The following is a 21,830-nucleotide window of genomic DNA, read 5'->3' on the forward strand; positions in this document are numbered from 1 at the left end:
CTTGAACAAGAGATTCAAGGATATTAGAGAACTAAATAGTTAAGCTCACAAGAACTTTGAAAGTACCAAGTTGCTAGATCAAGAGGTCACACAGTGGGAAAGAGAGAGTCGTCATCTTCAAGTCCTTTTATACCAGAAGGAAGCTTTCTTACGGGATCTTTTATTCCTTTTATTTTCTCAATATTGAATAAAATGTGTTGTTTCACTTTATTTGGGTTTTCTCTTCTTCTATCTCTACTCTTATACTCTATGATAGCTCGTAATAATAGACGAATCTCAAAGATTCTTTGGAAATAATAAAAGAAAAGAAAATAATAATAAAAACATTTTGCATACATGTGCATCATTCATACATCATATTACATTTCATAAATTCGAAACCAATAAACTCATCTTCGCTTGAACCTTCACATACAAACCACTTCCATCAAAGTTGATTACCTGACAACTGTCTTGAACTAGAAGAACATCACAGGTTACCATGGAAGAACTCCTAAGGAATCAGGAAGCAATGAAGGTTGAGATTAACCGGTTGAAGACTCAGATGGGTCTGATAATGGAAATCCTACATTCAATGATGAGGAAGGAAGGCAACTCCATGCTAACTGTTGTGCCAAAAGTGGTCGCTCCGGTGAACATGCTTGACCCCACTCCACATTAGAAGCTGCCTCATGGACCTCCAAGGGCTCTCTATTAGTAACCGATGTATAATATTTGTATGGGTCCTCTACCAATGCAATATCGACAGCCTTACGCTCCACAACGGTAGAATCAATATCAACAGAAGTTGAAGAAGCCTGAGAGAAGTTTTGATATCATTCCCATTTCGTATAGCCATCTAATTGCTCGCCTACTTCAAGACTCCTTGCTACAATATAGAGAATTAGGACCTCCCCCAACACCTCTCCCTCCAGGATGACGCCGACGACATATGTGAGTTTCATTTTGGAGCGCCTGGGCATACGGTCGAAGGTTGTAGGGTTATGAAGCATAAGGTACAAGATTTGATTGATTCGAGGATCATTGTGTTCACACCGCAAGGCCTGAACATAGTGCATGTTCCCATGCCTCCACAAGAGGGCATATCTGCAATGTCGTGATCGATGTGAGTGGAAGCTAAGGTAGATATGAATAGTTTTCATATGTGGGAAGGATTTGAGAAGGATATCCTTGAAAATTGTCATATTATCTGCTACCAGCTTTATAATTTCCAGTCAGAGGATCTGATGATAAGGCCGATTATGCCAGCAGTCACTAGTTTTGTTCAATCATGTTCATGTGTGATTTTCTTGATTGTCATTTATAACATTCATTTGTAATAAACTCGTTTGTTTTTGAATAATAATGACATTGAAATGAATATGCATATTTTTGAATCAATCCATTCGTGTTCACTCATACTTTATTTTGTCAATATCTAACTTTTGTTTGAGAAAAATCAAGAGGAGGAGGATGAAATTGAAAAACATGAGATCGACACATGTATGCTTTTGAATAAGACCCGGCTGATGATGTAAGGCATTGTTTCAAATCCCAAACACCAGAGTTATAAGGAAGTTAATCCCTAGTCAACCCCTTTGGGCCTTGTAGTAGGAGTTTCTTTCTATACACAAAACCTCTCAGTTTAAACCGGGGCAGGGTAGTCATCTGCTAATTTGACCAGGCGTTCAAATTCCAAAGGAAAAAGGAGTGTCCTACCTGAGGATCAACCACCTTTTACCCTTCATGAGAGGTCGGAAGCCACAAATTCTAAATGGTTGTACCTCACCAACAGAGGAATGAGGCAGTCACAACCCTTCCAATCAAACAAATAGACGTCACACGATTTATTTTAACAAAAGAGAAACACGAAAGAAAACAAAAAAAATCCCGCTAAGTCAAAAACTCGAAAACGAGTGACTTAGGCAAAAATTAGGGCATCCTGGTGGATTGTAAATCTGGACCAATCCAGCAAAAGTAGGGAAATGAAAAAACGAAACAAAGAGAGGAATCAAACGAAAATCCTCAACAAGAGCAAATTCGTGTGGCCATCAAACCAAACAAGAGAAGGGTGACTGCCACACTAAAAACCTCGTTGGTTCATTAATCACTAATTTAAAATCCCTTTTGGAAGATGAGTGTTTGCATCGAACTAGTTGAACGTAGGACTGAAGAACATCACGAGGAATAGGTGGGTTAGGATAGGTTTGAGCCTTATATCCTTTCTTTCCAAAACCATGAACCAGGCTACGTTACAACCCTCAAAAGACCTAATTGAAGCAGGGTTTACTTCGAAAGCATACAATCAGTAAGATCATGTTAAAACTGACTCCTTAATGATTCACTCATCACTTGTGCAGATATTGATATGACATTCTCAACCAGTGATGCATTCATTGTATGTCATAATTCCAGTGAACATGCTTAGATTTCAAAACTGCATAAACATGACATTGTTGTTATTTCTAAAAGGAACATGTGTTACTCGTGAGTTAGCATTTGATATCAAGAGAGTTTTCATAATGAACATGAATTGGAAAGCTTGATTATTACACCAGAAGATAAGAATGCCTAAAGACTTTGTTAAGCAGATGCCAATTACTTCAACTGATTGAATCATAAGACAAAATACCTGAGAACTCTGTTGAGCAGAGACAGGTCACCTTGATTTGATTGTACTCAGAGAGACAAACGCATGAGACTCCGTCGAGTAGGGGCAAGTTATTTTGATTAATCATATCAAGTGTTGAACGCTTGAGTCTCCGTTGAGCAGCGACCAACCACTTCATGTGATTATATCAAGGAACAGAACATTTGAGAACTCTGTTGAGCAGAAGGACAAGATGTTTCAAGATTCTGTCAACCTAAGACAATTACGTCAAGAAATTTCAACAAGATTCAGCTAGTATGAGACAGTTACATCGAGATCCGGCAAATCTCTCCAAAGATCAGATATTCAGGGGGTAAATCACTCCAATTGATGACATTAGAAGACCAACGCCTGACACTCGGTTGAGCAGGGGCAATTTACTTTGATTGATCCTATAAAATGCAGAACGCCCGAAACTCCGTTGAGCAAGGGCAGACCATTTCTTTGGATCTTATCAAGAAGCCAAATGTATGAGAAATCTGTTGAGTAGAAAGACAAGACACTTCAATTTCCAGTTAATCTGAAGCAATCACGTCGATAAATCTCTCAAGATTCAGTTGATCTAAGGAAGTTACATTGAGATTCGATGAATCTCTATAAGACATGTTAGTCAGAAGCATTCCCTCATAGATCGACCAGCCAGAGGCAAGCTTTTTCCAAGACTCGTACTGGGGCAAGCTACCTAAGGAATCCAAGATATCAATCTCTCCGAGATAGTTAGAGGTATGCAGTTTCAAGACACTAGGGCATGTCAGATCGAGATAGTATTTTGACAAAGTTTCTTCATAACTTGTGACTAGGGAAATCCTTCCAGCCAATAGACTAGGGCATGAATTCCTAATGAAGAAAGATTCTTTCCGTACTATTGAGGTTATTCGGAGCAGGATCCATTGTGTATAAGAGACTTGTAAGTTCAAGATGAATGTCGGGGAGTCACGCTAAACACATCCCTTAACCTTTCAACAGAGAACCCGATCCTAATTGATAACCCCAATGGTTATTGGTACCCTTAGTTCTCTATCTCTAGATATTCCCTACCGTACCGTCTAACAAAAAGCCTGACCGTGCATCAACATCTTGTATAAGCAACATTGCATTACATTACATCGTGAAACGTGTAGCATATTCCATTGAAATGGAACATTACGCCTGACAAAATAAATATGCATAAGTGCATGAAATTATTTCTCGAAAGTATAGAAGAATCCTCCATTGAGATATTCTTCCTCTCTAGTGAAAATATCATCATGAAACTCTTGAGCAGTATTCCTCGCAGGTTTTCCCAAAATACTTCTTTTTATGTTGCTTGTTGCAAGTACCCTTGCGAGTCTTCTGAGTCTCTTTCGGCCTCGTGCCAATCCTCCTTGCCTTATGCTTGGAGAAGATAATTGAGATAACTTACCTTTTGTGGGTTTATTTCGTCGCTTTGTTCTCGAAATCACGTTTCCCCTCGTTGCATTTCGCACGAGTAGGGTACCTCTATCAGATGTTTGCATCACGTTTTGTTTAAACACTTGATGTAGGTTTGGTGAGTCCCGGGGTTTGGGTAACCATTATTTCGAAAGCTTCATCCCCGCCGCTGCGCCTGAGGGATGATATGAAGTTTTCATGCCTATTGCAAGGTACCCACCTGACAGAGCGTATCAAATCCTAGATATTGTCTGGAAAATTCTCTCAACCCAGGTTTTGCTTGGTGAAATATCTTCAGAACTTTTACGAGTCTTGGTGACCTTTCGTCAAGTGCTTACCTTTTGTGAGTCTATTTTTTCCATTTGTGAGCCCTCATTGCCTTTCGCTTAGAGAAGATAATTGAGATAACTTACCATTTGTGAGTTTATTTTGTTCCTTTGTGCATGAAATCACGTCTCCCCCTCGTTGCCTTTCGCACGAGTAGGTTACCTTTTTCAGATCTTTGCTTCCTGTTTGTTTAAACGCCTGATATAGGTTTGGTGAGTCCCGTGGTTTGGGTAGCCGTTGTTTGAAAACATCATCCCCACTGTTATGCATGAGGGACGATGTGAGGTTTTCATACCTATTTGCAAAGTTCCTCGCCCGTTAGAGTGTGCTAAAGCCCAGATTCATCTGGAAAATCCCCTTGAGTCTAGGTTTGTATCTAGAAGGTCTTGTTTTATTGTTCTACCTTGTGCAAATGTCTGTGACCTTTTTGACGGTTTCTTACCTTTTGTAAGTACTCCTATGCCTTTCACATAGGAGACAATTCCCTTCTCGCTTACCTTTCGTAAGTTTCATTCGCTTTTTGCGCTGGAAATTTTCTCTTGACAAGGAGTCGTTGTTACCTTTGGTATAAGTTAACTATCCCTTTCTTCTTAACCTTTCGTTGAGAAGTTTCTCACTACCTTTCGTATGAGAAATCACCCTTTCTTCTTGACCTTTCGTTGAGAAGTTTCTCACTACCTTTCATATGAAAAATCCCCTCTTTATTCTTTACCTTTTGTTAAGAAGTTCTCACTACCTTTTGCGTGAGAATCCCCAGTAAACCTTGTGTCTAGGAGCTCTCATAGCAGATTGCACGAGAATCTCATTCCCATCTTCTTCCTAACCTTTCGTTAAGGAGTTCTCATCACCTTTTGTGCGAGAAATTTGATTATCCTCCTTCCTAACCGTTGTTTGGAAGCCCCCCCTTTTCCCTTGTTAAATAGCCGTTGCTACCTATTGGGTGAGAAAATAGTACTTCCCCAGCAAGGTTGTCTCATTCCTATTTTCTTCTTAAACTTTTGTTAAGGAGTTCTCATCACCTTTTATGTGAGAAGTCTGTCTACCTTTTTCCTTAACTGTATTTGGAAATTTATATCCCTCTTACTAAGGAACCTTTGCTACCTGTTGCACGAGGAGGTTGTTTCTCCGTTGAGAAGTCTGTCTTCTGTTTTCCTTAACTGTATTTGGAAATTTCCATCCCTCTTGCTAGGGAGCCCTTGCTACCTATTGCACGAGGAGATTGTTTCTCAGTTGAGTTGTCCGTCCTTTTCTGCAAGACGTCTCTCTGCCTGAGGCAGAATATCTTGTTCATATTCCTTTTATTTTGGTTCTTGCCTTATGCAAAAACACAATTCTTTTTCCTTCTTGGAGTCTTTCGGGAATACTGCGACCCTCGGTTACAAGCCAAGAACTTGTTAGTGGAGGTAAGAATGAAAAACGAAAAGAACGAAAGAAAATAATGAAAAAAGAAATATAAAGAAAGACGAAAAAAAGAGATAAACATTGCATACATAACATATTGCATACCTCATGTATATCTTTATAAACATTCCTTTGTACAACTAACCCATTCTCCCCACAGACATGCCAGCTGATCCCTAATAGGTAGCCATATACATATCATGTATGTCATTATCCATTGAACAACTTTTCATAAATACCATTACCTTACATCTCACTCATTTCATTCACTCCCTGCGGGAAAATTTCTTGGTTATTCTTGAATTTAATCATCTCTTACCGTGTACGTTTGAAAGTCGTTGTTATTCATACCTTCAGGTCTGAGAAGATTAAATAGGGGAAACTTTCATACCCCGAAATTTGCCCCCTTTTTACTTTTCATCTAACCTATTACTTGGGATCCATCTATACTCGTTCACATTTCATTCATGTGCATCATTCAGTCATGGCTAACATATGTCAACAAGTATCATAGATTCAAGGTTCAGGGATGATGAAATCAGAGTTTTGGGCTTGAAGACCAGGTTCCTGCTCATCATGTGGGTTGTAACCCTAATCCTTGATCCTAGGGTTAGTAACCCTAGTGTTTTGTTCTGAATGGAAGAAACCCTAAGTTGGTTCATGGCATTGATGGATTGTTGGGTTTGAGATTCTTGGTTATCGCCTGACATTTGATATTTGGCTTAACAAAACTACATGGTTTGCTTTGGTTGGTTCTAAGTATGCTCACCTTCATATCCCATTTCATATTGACCCGATCACATTTGATTCGGGTCACACTCATCCATGGCTCCTTATGATCATTGGCATGAAATCCTAGCTCATAAAGGGGTTTTGATTGACTTATATCATGCCATTGTCACTAGAATCATTCATCAAGCTCATATGTTGATCATGAATTCTCACATTCATTTGTATGAGGCCTCACTTGGGCCATGGCTTCGTTGTTCAAGTTTTCACCTGAGTCATTCAAGTTTCATGCATTGATTTAAAATCCATGAGGCATTTGTAATCCCTTGGCTCATCTTTCATTGATTTAAGTTTCTATTTAGGGTCATAGCTTTGCAATTAAAGTTTTATGTTTCATTCACGATCCAGTGAGCTCAAGACCATATTGCATTCATAGTGCATGACTCATTCAAGATCATGGTTCTTTTAAGATCATGGCTTCAAAGTGATTTTAAACTCAATTTCTGAGGGAAAGGATTGAATTTTAAATTTTAAATTTATTCATTAAATCATAAGAACTTTTCTTATCCAAGAAGTTTTCGCTTCATTTCATACCATGGCGTGTCACAATGTCTATACATTACGCATACAAAATTACAAGAAAATTGGATTTTTGATCTACAATTGACTTTGGTCAACTGTCGACTTTTTGGCCAACTAGTTGATGAAAGTCAACTTATCTAATCCCTAAAATCTAAATGCCAAGGTTCACTTTGTCTTAATCATGTTTCATCTTCTTTTAAGTTCGTAGCCAACTTCATTTTCCATAAAAAAAAACCATGATGTCTCCAAGTCATGCTTGTTTCTTCCAAAGTGCCTTGATACCATTTTCGCACATCACTAAGTCTGGTCCACAGCACGAGAATCCAAGGCACCATGAAAAGAGTGTTACATAAACGTGATTACAACTCCCAGCCTGCATATGGCGATCGGTTGCTAAACATGTTACAACCATGTGGTACCTCAAGGGAAGCCAATTGTTTCCAAGTCTAAGCGCCAGGTCCTGCCAAAATCAGGAAGGCATTGGATAAAAGTGCTACAAGAAGAAGAAAACCTAAAAAGGATAAGTATCAATTTTTGTAATCCGGCACGATGACACAGGTCACATGATGACAAGATCAATACTGAATCCACACTACACCTAACATCCATGTCACATACCAGACAATATCCACAACTCGACAAGAAAACTCCATGCAACGGCAGAACCTGCATCAAGTCATAGCAGAAAACATGAATAGCATAACATAATTCAAAAGCTAAAACACAGCGGCCACATGATGGTAGAGATTGAAACAACAGTATCGGCATGGCAACGTGATGGAAGCGCAACTACAAGCCCAATTTAACATCCTGGAAAACGAAAACGGAGGTTAAATCGGAATGGTAGAAGATAACAGCTCTAACCAGACAAACCGGCATCACTTGAAGCTTCCACTCAAACTACCATAACAGAAAAACGAATTTCCTGCATAGAAACCTACAAGGCATCCAAAGCTGCTAACGAGAACCAGAAAAAGCTGTCGTCCAAAGCCGAAAAGAACAAGCCACCAGCCAAGGCAAAACCGGACGCTGTAACTCAACTCTGAATTCGCAGATAAGATTTGCATCTTCTAACAGCAACTCAATGAAGTTCCACCTGCGCATGCCCGACAAAGCACAAAACCATTCACCTGCATAAAAATTCAGCAGCAAGTTAATATGGCCTAGTTTCACTAGTAAAGTCCAACTTGTGCAATCTACAAGACGTATAATAGAAAAAGCGCGGACAATAAGAGTTAGCTTGCCAATTCCATTCAGGAGGGCGGTTAATTTTTCTGCAGAATTCCATAACAGCATCACAGGGTATAGGATTCATATGTCATTTTATTTCAAATGGATTGTCAATTATCATTTTCATTTTAATTTCATAACTTAATAAACTAACCGCATCGTGTCAAACAACAATCAGCAAAATCACTAACTGACAAACTTCTAACCAACTTCCATAAGAAACATTCTACACAATTAAGCAAAATAAAAAATCTAACATGATATCACTTTCTAAAGGATTCTCAATTTCTAACAGAAAGTGAATTTCAGTTACATTTCATCTTAATGTCTAACAAAATTTGTAACTAACCTAACCAACTTATAACCATTTTTTCATAACAGAAAGAGGAGATTGGGAAATCTATAAATGTGTACCTTCACAAGTTCAGAAGGCTCTCTCTCGATTTTTTTATCTTATCGTTACCTTCTATCTCCTTCACTCTGATTCCATTGGCATCACCTTCAACCCAGTTTCTTCCATCTTCACGACACCTAACCTCACCATACCAAAATAGAAACAAAATTATATCAGTACTGCGTTCCACATCCATTCGCAGGAAAATCGTTTTCTCACAGAGCCTTTACTTCCAATCACCAAAACATAACTGAAATTGCACAGAAAAGAAGAAGAAGAGAAGTGGTTCAGAAACCGGAAGAAGGACATACCTGGAAAACGTGAGTCACATCGATGCAAACAGAGGCTTCATTGTTATCTCATTCAATTCGAAACCGCAGATGCTGCAGCGTCTTTGTTGTAATCTATAACGCACGCCTCCATTTCTACTCGTCATCGCAATGCGCCGAAACGCACAACACAATGCATCGGAAGAACTCATGAAACATCTTCCATTCTTAGTCACGACGCAACACACGCGGCACGATTCTGGTACATCCTTCAGGCTCAAATTGTTTCTAGTTCTTGAAGCATGAACGAGGTCCTTCGATTCTACTTCGATCTCATACGCCGATTCAAATTTTGTCTCGAGTTTTCGTCACTGTATTCAAATTGGAATATAATTTTCAATAAAGTCTTAATTTGAATTAAATAGAATTTTTTAAGAATATTAACAATTTTAGATATTAGAATATTTTAGAATTCTCTTGATTTTAGAAATAGAATAGTTTAGAATCTAATTGAGTTAATTAGGATTTTCATGATTAGAATTTTAATTTAATAACCATAATTGTCAAATGACTGTTTTGCCCCTAGGTTATAAATAGTTCAATTTTTGCATGTGCCCCTAGCTTTAGGACTTAGAAAATAATTCCAATAAGCATTAACCCTTTAGATAGTCGTACACTCAATTCAAATAATTTTTCCCACCAATTAAGTTGATTAAAGTACACTTTGATTGACTAAATCCTTTGATTGTGCTTAATCCCCCAAGCTTAGTCAAGTGATCAAAAGACCCTTGATCATTTGATAAAGTAAGTCCTTGTGATTAAGATGCTGGATATTGGATCTCCAAGTTCAATCAAGATTCGAAGATCAAGATCAAGACTTCAAGCTATGAAAATCAGTATGAGACACGACTACTATTCAAGCACTACAAATGTCAAAGTTCAACACTTGTTAATCATGAGCCGAGTTGTGTGCCATGAGTCTTAAGTAATAGAGAAGGAATGAGACTGGAGAATTCCTACCCCCATTATGAATATCTTTGGGTGCGGGACAAATGACTCGCTTTCTCACTGTATTCACCTATATTCCTAGGCTTTAGCATAAATGGATTCAAGCTGATTGACAAGTTTTTCACCATTCTTCAAAGACAACCCTTCATCATGGGAAGCTACAAGAAGATTTAACTTCAACACTCGTTGATTATGATGCAAATTGGATGCCATGAGCCTTAAGTAGTAGAGAAGGAATGAGACTGGAGAATTCCTACCCCCATTCTGAATATCTTTGGGTATGAGACGAATGACCCAATGCTCAATGTATTCATCTCTATCCATAGACTTTAATGCAATTTAAATAAAAAAATCGATAAGTCTTTCTACACATATTGAATCACAAATTGAAGATCAGACTTCCACCGTCCATGGTTCCATTTCTATCATGTGTTCTCCCAGTAAAACTAAAACCATTTTATGAATAAACTCAAAAATAATTAACCCTATGATTAGGATTGTACGATACGAGTGTTAAGTAATGGAGAAGGAATGGGACTGGAGAATTCCTACCCCCATTCTGAATATCTTTGGGTGTGGGAAGAATGACCCAGTTTCTCACTGTATTCATCTCCATTCATAGACTTTAATATGATTCGAATCATGACTCTCATTTCAGAATAAAAGCAAACTCACCTCATCAAAAACAATTTTGCCTTTGGGCTTCATTTTCAGTTTAAAACCTTTTCAGAAAGGACGTATTACTTCCGTTTTAACGTGAACAAAACTTAAGCCTCCATGTGCAAGAAAGCAAAGTTTAAGTGCTAGAGTGCGATCCGAGTTCATCTATTCTACCATAAACAGATAGACGCTTAAAGCTACCATGCTCGAGCATACAAGCCAATCGACAGTAGAACGCGAACGTTAATATTGTCCACTAAAAACAACTAACGCATCCGCCCTAGTTCCACGAACTACGGAGCTCTGATTTCCTTATTGCATGAATGTGGATACGTAGGCACGAGGGCCCAAATCCTTGGCGAGCACAATTATCTATTAACCTCTGTTTCCCCTTTCGCAGGTAATCTTCAGATAATAACACCTATTCGAGCGAGAACAATCAAAACGGTTCCCATGGAGTACCATGGATGTTTGGGGTGTTAATACCTTCCCCTTACATTACCGACTTCCTTAGACGTCATCGACGAATGTTTGAATGAAATGGAGAAGGAATCATTTAAGTATACTGAAGTACTGAAGATTCCAACACCTCCTATATTCGAAAATGATGATTGGAGTGACCCGTACCTAGATAACAGTATGAGAGAATGTCTAGGACTAACACCAAATCTAATACCATGCCTTGAGAAACCTTCAATAGAACTTAAAACACTACCCAAAGATTTAAGGTATGAATTCCTAGATACCGAGCTTGAAAGACCAGTTATAGTCAATGCTGACTTAGGACAGATAGAAACCGAAAAATTACTCCATGACCTAAGAACATATCCGACAACTCTAGGCTATAGCATCTGTGACTTAAAAGGATTAAGGCCCTCTATATGTATGCGCCACATTATGCTAGAGGTGGACTGTAAAACCTCTAGAGAGCATCAGAGAAGAGTAAATCCCATCTTCAGTGATGTAGTCAAAAAGCAGGTACGAAAGCTATTAGAAGCAGAAATCATATACCCGATATCTGACAGTAACTGGGTCAACCCGATACATGTCGTTCCAAAGAAGGGAGGTGTTGTCGTTGTTAGTAATGAGAAGGGCGAATCCGTTGCAAAAAGAACTCAAACTAGATGGAGAATTTGCATAGACAATAGAAAACTAAATAAAGCCACTCGTAAAGACCACTTTCCATTACCTTTAATTGACCAAATGCTTGAACGACTAGCTAAACATTCCCACTTCTGCTATTTAGACGGATACTCAGGATTCTTTCAAATTCCTATCCATCCTTATGACCAAGAAAAGACTACTTTCACATGTCCTTATGGTACATTTTCCCATCGACGAATGTTGTTTGGACTGTGTAATGCCCCTGCAATATTTCAGAGATGGATGATATGGATCTTTGCTGATTTTATAGACGACAAGATGGAAGTATTTATGGATGACTTCTTTGTTTGCGAGAAAAGCTTTGAAGGATGTCTTTCGAACCTAGAAATGGTACTTGAGAGATGCGTTTAGGTAAATCTCGTATTAAATTGGGAAAAATCCATTTCATGGTCCGACAAGGAATTGTACTTTGGCATGTCGTATACGATCGAGGGATTGAGGTGGATAAAGCAAAAATTGAAATCATAGAACATCTTCAACCTCCAAAAACTGTTAGAGAAATTCGCAGCTTCTTAGGACACATCGGTTTCTATCGATGATTCACTAAGGTTTTCTCTAAGATAACAAAACCACTAACGGGCCTATTAATGAAAGACACTGAATTCATATTCAACGAAGAGTGCTTAAAAGAGTTTAAACATCTGAAAAATTCTCTTATTATTGCACCCATTATGAAACCACCTGATTGGAGTAATCCATTTGAGATAATGTGTGACGCTAGTGATTATGCTGTTAGCACGGTCTTAGGACAAAGAGAAGATAAAAAGCTCCATGCTATTTATTACGCAAGTATAACCTTAGACGACACACATATGAACTACGCCACCGTAGAAAAAGAACCCATAGCCGTTGTATTCACTTTAGACAAATTTCGTTCCTACTTAGTAGGAGCAAAAATAATTGCCTATATCGACCACACCGCAATTAGGTACCCGTTAAGTAAGAAGGTGTTAAACTTAGAATTTTATGATGGATCCTACTCTAACAAGAATTTGATCTAGAGATCAAAGATAAGAAAGACATCGAGAATGTAGTAGTAGATCATCTCTCTAAGATTGAGGATCTAAAACCCGAGTAAGTGCTCATCAATGACAATTTCCCCTGCAATCGACTTGTAGCCCAATTAGAAATCGAAAGTGAAATGATAGAATGCTTTTTAATGTATAATGACACAAAAAATAATGAAGTTATGGAATCTATTTGCACCAAGACCACCCTCCCATGGTATGCTGACTTTGTCACTTAGCCGCTAAAGTGCTTCCACAAGACCTAACATACCAGCAAAAGAAGAAAAATTTCCATGATCTTAAACATTATTATTGGGATGAACCGCTACTTTTCAAAAGGGGCGCCAATGGTATTTTTCGTCGATGTGTCCCTGAATCAGAAGTAAATGACATCATATATCACTACCACTATGCATCCTATGGAGGGCACGCAATCTACTCGAAGACTTGTGCGAAGATCTTAGAATCTGGCCTTTTTTTGCCTAATCTATGGAAAGATGTCCACATCACGATTAAAAATTACGACCAGTGCCAACGCACCAGACACAATGAGGTACCACTAAAAGTTACCTTAGAATTAGAAGTCTTTGATGTCTGGGGTATAGATTTCATGGGTCCTTTCCCGTCTTCTTTTGGTAATAAATACATACTCGTTATTGTTGATTACATATCAAATTGGATCGAGGTAGTAGCCTCTCCCACTACCGATGCATGAATAGTAATTAAACTTTTCGAGAATAAAATCTTCTCGAGATTCGGTGTACCAAGACTCGTGATTAGCGATGGAGGATCTCACTTTATTTCCAAAATCTTTGAAAGATTCTTGCTGAAATATGGAGTCCGACATCGAGTAGCAACACTATATGACCCTCAAACAAGTGGGCAAGTTGAAGTTTCCAATAGAGAAATAAAACAAATTTTGGAGAAAATAGTTGCAACCTCTAGGAAAGATTGGTGTAATACCCCGTATTTCCTTAAATACCCAAATTCCTATTAATTGAGATCAATTGAGTTCCTATGTGCTCTAAAAGTTATCAATTGGGATAAATAGAGTAAATAGTGGGTTCAGGTTGACTTAATTAATATTAATTGGGACTGACCTTTTATTAATTGGTACATTTTGGTAACACTAATAATGGGTCAATAGCTCTGGTAGAACAAATAATACAAGTTTAGTGCCACTTGATATATTTGATGCTACTAGTAACCACTTTCTTACCACACAATACTCATGGCTACTTGCTTATGATCTTTGGCTCACTCACCACCACATGTTATTATCATGTACCACCTATCATAAGCCACTTCATTTCTCAATGTATCAGAAAGGATAGTGGAGAAAAGAAGAAGCTCAAGAGAAGAAGAGAAAACAAGGCTAGTGGAGAAGAAGAAGAAGAAGAAGAAGAAGAAGAAAAGCTTGGAACCAACACCATCATCTTCATCCTCATCTCAACTTCAACAACTTCTCATCTTCCATCACTTGAGGTGCGTTCTAGTTAGAAACCCTAGGATTTATAGAGGATTAGGGTTGTAGAATCATAGATAAATCATGAAAAATCCATGCTATATGATGAATATCTCTCTCTTGCTTTTGTTGATTCCCATGAACATGTAATTTGATGTGTTCTTATGATTGTTGTGATTACATGAATTATTGTGGTTGTGGGTAAATGATTGGTTATGGTTATGACCTTGAAATCCTTGTGGTTATGGACTTGGAATCCTTTCTATATATGTGTATATGAGCATGTAGTGTGATGAGTTTGTTGGAAGAAGGATTGGGTATTTTGTTGGAAATGGAGTAACAGAGGAAATGGTGTTCTGTGAAGTGAAAATGTGAAAATGTGTGAGGACCAATCGATTGGTCCCTACAACCAATCGATTACACAACCCTTTTGTGTTGCAGAAAATGTAAGTTTATCCGGACCAATCGATTGACAGTGTATTACAATCGATTGCATAAACTTTCTGTTTTGGAATAGTGGAAAATTTTAGTGAGCCAATTGATTGACACTGAGGATCAATTGATTGATCCTCTGCAAACTTTGAAAAAAAGAAATGTGAGAGGAACCAATCAATTGGGCTTCCCCAACCAATCGATTAACTTATGTTAAAAACTTCAAAATCCATTTCTTAAGTGTTTCTAAATGAATTCTTCCAACCATTAATCATTTGTGATGTTATCCTTATGTTTAATACATGCTAATGGTGAAAATTACATGATGAATCTATTAAGTTAACCTAGGATTTGTATTAGGTCATGAGTGAGGTTTGTAACTTAGATAACATGAGAAGACAGTATTCATTCGTACGATGCTTATGTGGAGGTCGTGCATGAATCGTTGCCATGATTGAGAATGGGACGCATTGTATGGAAAATTCCATGTTATTATTTGTGTATTATGGTGAATGAAGTCCCTTATGGATTTTGTTATGGTTCGTTGAACCGATGATTTGTGGAACCGATCATGTATTCAAAATATGTGTTTTTCCGTGATGGTGCACATCTCTATTTGGTATGCTTAGATTAGTAAGCATTGGGATGTGAGACTGATGATTCGAGCCTCAATTGGGTTTGAGTCCCAACCACGGCAGACGTGGGGGAAAGGTGGACACCTAAATGGGCTAGATTCCCATACAGTGAAAGAGACCCTAAGTGGGTTAGATTCCCATATGGGTGACGGTCGCTTGAATTGGGGATTAAGCCTCATAGAGGACCCGATATCCACCGCGAAAGTTAAATCATATGAGCATGCATAAATCGGGCTTGGCTTAGACGTAAGTCCGTTTGGGAATTGATGTTTCGTTTTCTGAATAATGATCGTGGTTGAGTTGTGAGAATGAAGGTGCATGTTGCCATACATTACGAGTTAGTTTCCCCATCCCTTAAGTCTCCGTTCCCTTGTTGACTTGATTTGAATATTAATTACAAAACCCTGTAGAGCCAAGTGGACCCATAAGATAGGGAACCCACTGAGATTATTATCTCACCCGATGTTGTTGATTATTTTTCAGGTGGTTCTGAGCAGGTGAAGCGTAAAGACAAGATAGACTGATGTCTTGCTTACTTGATGAATGGATGGATTTTCCATTGTGTAGATATATTTGGGATCATTGTCTAATAATCTAGCTCCTAGTAGTTTTATTTTGGGCATATTTGTTTACATTTTGTGACATGTTATGTTTCTTTTGGGCATGTATGTATATGTACATTGTGCTGCTAGGCGCTTATGCATTTCAGTACTAGTTTTACACTATGTATAATATGTATTCTAGACATATATTATATGTGGGTTTTACAGTTGGTCTGCAAAACCTCATGAAGCTCTGTGGGCTTATATGACAGCTTACAAAACCCAGATAGGAACAACCCCATTCAAACTGGTCTATGGTAAATCATGTCACCTGCCTATGGAACTCGAGCATAAAGTTTATTGATCCATTAAGACCCTTAACATGAACTAGAAACGAATTTTGGATATCCATGAACTAGAAGAACTTAGACTAGATGCCTATGAGAATGCTCGTATTTATAAAGAAAGAACCAAACAGTGGAATGATAAACGAATTACAAGGCGAGAATTCAATGAGGGTCACGTAGTCCTTCTCTTTAATTCTCGACTCAAATTATTTCCAGGAAAACTTCATTCTAGATGGTCAGGCCCTTTTGAGGTAACGAGAGTTTTCCAAAGTGGAGCTATGGAAATAAGAGGTAAAACAAATGAACCATTCGTTGTGAACGGGAAGTGACTTAAGCACTACCACAATGTAGAAAATAAGGATTTTTGCATGAGCTATAAATTAGAAGAGCTACCCGCTCTTTCAAAAGATTATCACCCTTTCAAATCAATGTCGAGCTCCCGACATTAAACGAAATGCTACGTGGAAGGAAGTCCCCAACCTTTAATTTTTATCTTTTCTTTTTAGTTGTTTTCATTTTTATTATTTTCACTCTATGTTTTGTTTATTTTATTTCATTTCTTTGTCTTTTCTATTATTATTATTACTATTACTATTACTATTATTAGTAGTACCTATTCTAACACTTAAATATTGTACCTTTTACTAATAGTATAACCTTTGTTTCCTTTCAGGATAACATATCTTAGGATAACTTGTCACTAACTTAGGAGTATGGAGCATCTTGACAATATGGAGATTGTATTTAGAAGCGAAAATCAGAGGCGCTACTTTGACATGTTAGCACAAAGAGAAATGACACTTTTTATTTATCCAGATGGACTGACCCTGACCACCTTAGGATTGAGAGACCCACGATACTATTATCATTGATGGGTTAATGACCATGATTACTGATGTTATAGGCTTGAGATACCCGGTTAACCGTTTACATGCTTTTGGAGGTATCCGTCCCATGCACCTGAACTTCTGTTTCAACCGAAGAATCATTGCCAATTTAGGACCGAAGGAGTTTGAGCTGTTAATTGATAACAAAGTAGTCAGGAATTTTACACTGCCTAATGTAAGACCCCAATTTTGACCATAAGATCCGTCATGCAATTTCATCATATGCATTGGGATTGAGATCACACCTTGGAATCCTCATTACCCCTTTTTCATTGGGTTTGTTTTGGGAGAGATCACCAAGTACTATGTGATTGTATCATACTTGTATATTACCATTTTACTAACCAAAATACCAAAAATATGTCTTTGCATTTGCCTAACTCTTTTGTAGGTAGGGCATGATCCCCATTTGATCTATCAAGTTCATATATAGGGTTTAAGACCCTCATGGCTAAGAGTACAACCAAGGATTGATCCACAATGTCTCTAAGCATCATATATGAGTCCCGTTGATCTTTACATTTTACTTTGATCAAGTATTCTTCAAGAGTTTGGAGTTGGTTTGCCTTGGAAACCCTAGTTTGTCTAGGTATCTTGAATAACTTCTTCAACAAGCTTCCTTACCAATTGATCAAATTTCTCAAGGGACACTTCAAAATTCATCATATTACGCATATATGATATACCATGAGCCTAAAAACTCAATAGAATTGCAAGCTAGCAAGCTGGTTGATGGTGGTTGGCCAAATGAATTCATCTAATCAAAACTGGGTCTCCCTAGACCCTATCTCCTACATGTTTCACCATATGAAAACTATTCCAAGAGAAACGTTACTCTAAATGACATTCCAAACAACTTTCATGTTGAGGTATAGAGCTAATTTTGCTTGCAAAGTCATTTTCTATTTTGAAACATTATAGGTCAATTTTTCTAAACCCTAATTTGAAAGTCAACTTCCCAAGGACATAACTTGCTCAATTTTTATGAGATGAAAGATTTCCAAGTTTCACAATCAAATTCAAGATGTCTTCTTCAACTTTTATGTTTGGAGTGAAAGATAAATCAACTTTTATGAGCATGTGATATGAGGATACATTATAGGTCATTTTTGACCTATACCATTGAACAAGTGATTTTCCTCAACTTCAAAAATGCATAACTCTATCATTCTAAACCCAAATCACATGAAATTGGTGACAATTTTGAATATCTTTAAAATAGATAAACCTTTTATGAAGACACTTTTCTCATTTGGATCTCACATAAAAAATTCGGTAAGGTGGAACATTGAGGTATATGACTTGACACTTTGAAATTTTTTCAACATGTTGAAATTTACAAACTTCAACCTCAAAATTAACCTTGATCCAAGTTCCAAATGGAAACGTGTTCAACATAAGAGTTGATCCCCTTGATCTAAGCTTTCCAAAGAGTCTTATTTCATCCATTTTGGATAAGGTTTACTAGGGCTGCGTATGGTCTTAACAGGTCTGCATCAAGTGGAAAGATCAAATGTTCAAAACATCATATAGCATTGCCTTGCCATTCAAGCTTCATTTCAACTTCATTTCAGATGCATTTGGACCAAAATGGATTGCTTCATGGGCCTGTACACGCCCATGCAAGCTTGTGCATGACCTTGCCAAATTTGGAAGCATATTCAAGTGTGCAAATAACACTCCCGATTGCTATAAATACAAGCCCCCTGAGCTCATTTGAAAGGACCTTTGCGTGCCAACTTTGCCCCCTCTCTTCAAACCCTCAAAATTCAAAGGAAAACCTGATAATTTTCACTTGAAAATTGAGTTTGAATCTCACTGTTTGGAGATTCAGAAACTCTAGGATCCAAAGCTTTGTTCCATTCCCAAATCACTTATGCAAGCTTCCTGAGTGTGATCAAGCAAGGATTGAAGCAAGCAAGATCAAGTTCTGCACAACATTGAAGGTATTTTTCAGAATTTTTCTTCTCTTCAATTTTCACTCAATTTTCATCAATTCTCTTGGATCTTTGGTTGTCTGAAGTCCTACCAATGTAGGCAAGAAGATTGAGTTGCTTTGAGGTCAAATCGAAGCAACTTAGTTGACACACCTCAAAATTCAACTCCTCATATCTTCCTATATATTTAGAGTTAGTTAAAATTGAGGTCAGATTCGTGCTCTATGCCATTTTTTCTTTCAGATCATGTCCTCCTTTTTCATTTATGTGATGGTGATGGCTGAACCAGTCCGGTGAGGCTCGCCTGAGAAGGTGACCGGAGGTTTAGCGCCAATGATGTGCTGGAGCAGCTGGTGAATCCGACAATTTGAAGACTAATGATGATGATGAGGTACTTAGGCTGATAAAGAAAAGTGAGTTTAATGTGGTGGAGCAGCTGCTCCAAACCCCCTCAAAGATTTCAGTATTGTCTATGCTTATGAATTCAGAAGCGCATAGAGAAGAACTGCAATGAGTTCTAGAGAAAGCGTTCGTAGAACATGATGTTATAGTGATCAGTTTGAGCATATTGTGGCTAACATCACTTCTTGTAATAATCTCAGTTTCTATGATGAAGAACTCCCTGAGGAGGGTAGGAATCATAATCTGGCTTTGCATATCTCGATGAATTGCAAAGATGATGCTTTATCCAATATACTAGTTGACACCGGATCTTCATTGAATGTGTTGCCGAAGTCAACATTGTCGAAGATGCCATATCAAGGAGAACCTATGAGGTATAATCGTGTAATCGTCAAAGCTTTTGACGGTTCACGCAAAACAGTGATAGGTGAAGTGGACCTTCCGATGAAGATAGGTCCGAGTGATTTCCAAATTACATTCCAAGTAATGGATATCCACCCGGCCTACAGCTATCTATTGGGAAGGCCATGGATCCATGTTGCATCAAAAGCTCAAATTTGTCAAGAACGGGAAATTAGTCATTGTTGGCGGGGAGAAGGCGTTGTTGGTTAGCCACCTGTCATCTTTCTCTTATGTTGAAGTTGGGGATGAGGTTGAAACTCCATTCCAAGCCTTATCTATTGTTGTTAAAAAGAGAGTTGGGTTAAAAAGAGAGTTGGGATGAGGTTGAAACTCCATTCTAAGCTTTCCAAATAGTCCTATTTCATGCATTTTGGATGAGGTTTGCTAGGGCTGCGCATGGTCTTAACAGGTCTGCATCAAGTGGAAAGATCAAATGTCCAAAACACCATTTCACATTGCCTTGCTATTCAAGCTTCCTTTCAATCTCATTTCAGATACATTTGGACCTAAATGGATTGCTTCATGGGCCTGTACATGCCCATGCACGCTTGCCTCATGCAATTGCCAAAATTGGAAACATTTTCAAGTGTGCAAATATTACTCCCTCTTGCTATAAATACAAGGCCTCTGAGCTCATTTGAAGGATCCCTGGTGCGCCAGCTTTGCCCCCTCTTTTCAAACCCTCACAATTCAAAGGAAAACCTGAGAATTTTCTATCTGAAAATTGAGTTTGAATCTCACTGTTTGGAGATTCAAAAACTCCAGGATCCAAAGCTTTGTTCCATTTCCAAGCCACTTCTACAAGCTTCCTGAAGGTGATCAAGCAAAGTTTGAAGCAAGCAAGATCCAGTTCTGCACAGCATTGAAGGTATTTTCCAGAAATTTTCTTCTCTTCGATTCTCACTCATTTCTCATCAATTCTCTTGGATCTTTGGTTATCTGAAGTCCTACCAATGTCGGCAAGAAGATTGAGTTGCTTTGAGGTCAAATCGAAGCAACTCAGTTGACACACCTCAAAATTCAACTCCTCATACCTTTCTATATATGTGGAGTTAGTTAAAATTGAGGTCAGATTCATGCTCTATGACATTTTTTCTTTCAGGTCATGTCCTCCTTTTTCATTTATGTGATGGTGATGACTGAACCAGTCCGGTGAGCCTCGCCTGAGAAGGTGACCGGAGTTTCAGCGCCGGTGGTGTGCTGGATAGGTTCTGAGCCACATGATCAGTTCAAATCGTTTTAATCTTGAGCGTTGCTTTTGAATACCATTGATGTGGCACGCTGACTCGTGTGTTTGGTGGAACGCACATTTTAGACCACTTGATATGCCACCTCAATTAATGAGGAAGATCAAGTGGTCCATGTTTTTTCTGATTATTTGAATTTCATTTAATTTGTTTTATTTTCATTAATTCATATTAATTTCAATATTGATCCAAAAAATATGAGAGTTTCACCAAAAAAATTTAAATAAAATCCTCTTTCATATTTTGAATTAAAATTATTTTTTGGATCATTATTAATATTTTTCATGATTTAATTGATTTTGTGAATATTTTTAATTGTTTAAAATACTTTTAAGTCTCCAAAAATTCTGATTTTTTTTCTCCAAGGTCCTTTGACTTTGTTTGACCTAGGATAAATCTAATGACCATTTCTTTGGTGTTTTGATGAGGTTTTAGGAATTTGACAAACCATATTTAATTTATTGCATTATTTTTAGTATTTTTAAATTGAATAAATTCCAAATAATTGTGTTAAGCCATTTTGATTATTTGTATAAGTTTGACTTGTGTTGTTGGGCCTTGGTAAAGGTTGGTTTGACTTTGTTAGGTTAAGATCATTGAATTTAGGGGATTGATGGAATGTATATTCCATCTCTTAAAATTAATGAATGATCTTAATTTGGTAAAAGTCCTCCTTTGTCCAATTTGGGTTTTGATCTATTCCCCTCCCTCTTCATCTTATTCC

General features: G+C 37.8%; 1 long non-coding RNA gene across 1 annotated transcript; it reads right to left on the minus strand.

Annotated features, from left to right (window-relative positions):
- Positions 1 to 7,097: 7,097 nt before the first annotated feature.
- Positions 7,098 to 9,379, minus strand: LOC127121008 (uncharacterized). The gene is made up of 4 exons (XR_007803286.1): positions 9,014 to 9,379; positions 8,723 to 8,839; positions 7,697 to 8,208; positions 7,098 to 7,538 (listed from the first exon to the last, which is right to left on the minus strand). It is a non-coding gene; the product is annotated as an uncharacterized LOC127121008 (long non-coding RNA).
- Positions 9,380 to 21,830: the final 12,451 nt, after the last annotated feature.

Source organism: Lathyrus oleraceus, chromosome 2 (assembly GCF_024323335.1).
Source record: "Lathyrus oleraceus cultivar Zhongwan6 chromosome 2, CAAS_Psat_ZW6_1.0, whole genome shotgun sequence".
NCBI classification, from domain to species: Eukaryota; Viridiplantae; Streptophyta; class Magnoliopsida; order Fabales; family Fabaceae; genus Lathyrus; species Lathyrus oleraceus.